This window comes from Rousettus aegyptiacus, unplaced genomic scaffold (assembly GCF_014176215.1).
Source record: "Rousettus aegyptiacus isolate mRouAeg1 unplaced genomic scaffold, mRouAeg1.p scaffold_m13_p_7, whole genome shotgun sequence".
In the NCBI taxonomy this organism is placed as follows: Eukaryota; Metazoa; Chordata; class Mammalia; order Chiroptera; family Pteropodidae; genus Rousettus; species Rousettus aegyptiacus.
Genome location: NW_023416310.1, coordinates 19,194,149 through 19,197,285, shown reverse-complemented (window position 1 = coordinate 19,197,285; position 3,137 = coordinate 19,194,149).

The following is a 3,137-nucleotide window of genomic DNA, read 5'->3' as shown; positions in this document are numbered from 1 at the left end:
AAGAGGATTAAAATGTTAATCAAGCCACAATCAGAGACTTCAATACGTGATCAGCCCTGCAGCCAGGCCAGGAGGACACCTGCAGAACACAGAAAGATTTCTGCTGGGATTGCTAACAACCCATTCCCTACACCTGCTCAGGAGACCAGGCACCGACAGTCATTCCCTATGGCTAAAACTTTGGCGAACCTAAGGATTAAAGGCTAGAAACTGCCAGCAGGCCTTTCACTCACATATTCTTCCCTTCCTCACTGTATGTCCATATCAAAGGAAATAGGAACTAAAGAATGACATATAAACTGAATTCCCTGAACACGCAGGGTCCGTCTCAATGCCTTTACTCTGTCTCTTGCACTGTCCCTCTCACTCTCTGCCTCTGAGGGGAGACTCTGTCTGTGGAGTATTACTCTTTCTCTAATAATTCTTTTTCTAATAAACTTTCCTTTTGACCTCAACTTGTGTGTTGAATTCTTTCTACCTCTTCTCTCAGAACAGGGCTTGGTCTCCCCCCACCCCACCTTACTAGGAGAAATTTGCCCTGTCCTGCATCAATGCTCTCTGCTTAGGATGAGTTCCTTAGCCAATCCAATTGAGTGCCTGGAAGTTGGTTTTTCAGTGCTAAAAAATAAAGGCCAATCTTCAGCTTCAGGTATTTGCTCATTGGGTCCCAAACATCTTCTGATTAGCCTCCCCGGATGTGTCTGAATCTTTAGTGGGTGGCCAACATTTGGATTCTCCAGCTTGGAGTTTCTTGTACTTATCTGTAAAATGAGGGTGGTTAAGCCATAGGGTGAAACGCTAAAACTAGAAAAGAACGAGACTTCTTCATCCACTGTTTTTTCAGACTGCTGCTCACAAACTTAGAGATGTAGATCAATGTAGTGGCTGCCAGTCGTCATTTTTAAATAAATGATCAAGAGTTTAAAAAACAAACAAACACAAAGATAGTATATAGCACATTGCAAGGGTCTCTAAACCAGCAGCATCAGCTATTACCAAGAACTCATTAGACGTGCAAATTATCGAGCCTCATCCCAACTAAATCAGAATTTCCAGGAGTGAGGCCTGGAAATCTATTTTTAAAAAAGCCTCCAGGTAATTCTGAAACACAAGAAAGTTTGAAAACCACTGAGATCTAGATAATTTAGCCTTACCAATCTTAGGAGAGATTTGAGCACTAGAGAAAATGATTTTAGTTACTCTTCTCATTTCTCCCAATAGCTGGTATTCTAGATGCATTGAAGAGAACCTAATTCTTACATACAATAAATGCCTTAGGGCAGCAGTCCCCAACCATTTGGGCACCAGGGACCAGTGCTCCTAAGAGAATCTAATGCCTGATTATCTGATGTGGAGCTGAGGCGGTGATGCTAGCTCTGGGAGGCTGCCTCAAACACAAGTGAAGCTTCTGCAGGCTCCCCCACCACTCACCTCCAGCTGTGCGGCCCAGTTCCTAACAGCCAAAGTCTGGGAATTGGAGAACCCTGCCTTGGGGTATTAGGATTTAGTTCTCTTGGAAATGTTGGGAATGGCTGGTTTAGAATAATGTTCCAAGGTTCAATTCAGAGTCAAATTTATGTAACTTTACCCAAGTTCTCCAAAATAAAGTAATCCAACATAAGGGGTTGAACATAATTGTTTCTGCTTATATGTTTTCCTCTCTCTACTGGGTTTGTGAACAATGACCCTATTGTGATGAAAAATAAATTAAGAATATAACTGTTACCAAAAATTAGAAACTTAAGATTTGCTGAGGGCATTCAAAATCAGCCTCAAGTTCACTTATCTAACCATAATAGTCATATTGACAAGGTTGCCCTAGGACAGTGATTTACAAAGCCTTTATTCTGCTTTAGCCTTATTTAGTTCACAGCACACTCCCAATCTGTAACATCTCTCATCACAATGCTGTGATTCTCACGGGGAGCCTTGGGGGAGTTGAGAGCTTGGAAAGTCTTTCTGAGGATTCTAACTCCCCACCATAAAGGATCACTGCACTAGGATAAAAAACAAAGTTGCTAATAACAATCTAAGCCAGCAGAGAACATATCATCCTACCAGAATAGTTTAGTTTTAAATAGGCATTGACTGAGTTCCAGGATGATACAAGAGCTCAGATCATAATTCATTGTTGTATACCTACTTACTCCCTGAAAAGAATCACTTAATTCTTTCAGAAGAAAGCAAAATCTGGCCAAGAGAAAGGGAAATTTTCTTGTCAATCAACTAATCAACAGTTTTTATGTCTATTGTGTATGCATCAGTGTATTAAGCAATATGTGGGATGGGCAAGGTTTTACAGCAACTGAATAGAAGAGATCAGAACATATTAAACAACTAAAATATAACAATAAATGTTAAACTATGAAGGACTAATTATAAAACCATCTGAGGTGGTTTTAAGAAAAATAAATTCCTAAACTCGACCTTAGAAAGATTGACATAAGAGTTATCAGAGGCAGGGCCCAGGAATCCTAATTTAAGTATCCCAGATGAATATGATAATAAAGTTAGGTACTACCACATTAGTAGTAGGAAAATTAATTTTAACCAGTACAGTCAAGGAACATCTTCTCTGTGGAACAATGAAGCTAAGCTAACCCCTGGAAGATGAGATAGAACATGAGCAAAGCAGTAAAGAGAGCAGAGGGTATCTGTGGAATTGGCTGGAACAGAAATGTTGTCTGGGAAAAGGTACTGAGGAAGCTTTGGGAGGTAGAAGATGAGTACCTAAAACAGTCAGAGAAGGCTTTCTTCCCCAAACTGAGTCTTTAAGATTGGGCAGGAGGAATCTGCCAGACAGAGAATGACAGAAAAGGGATTCCAGGCAGATGAATAAATAAATAAATAAACATGTACAAAAGTATACAGCCATGGAAGGGCAAGGTATGTTGAGTCAACAGTAGAATTTTCATGTGACTAGTGAAGATCACAATATGTCACCCCAAAATATGCCTCTTTGACATATAGATTATTTTGAGCTGAAGGCAACTTAGAATCCACAGCTGCACAAAGAATTCTTCTCAGACCTTCCATTATCTGACTAAAAGCAGAAACTTCCGAGAAAGAAGGACTGCCATAAATCTCCACTCTGGGAGAGTTTTATGATAATGAAGTTCGGCTTCCAGAGGAGTCTC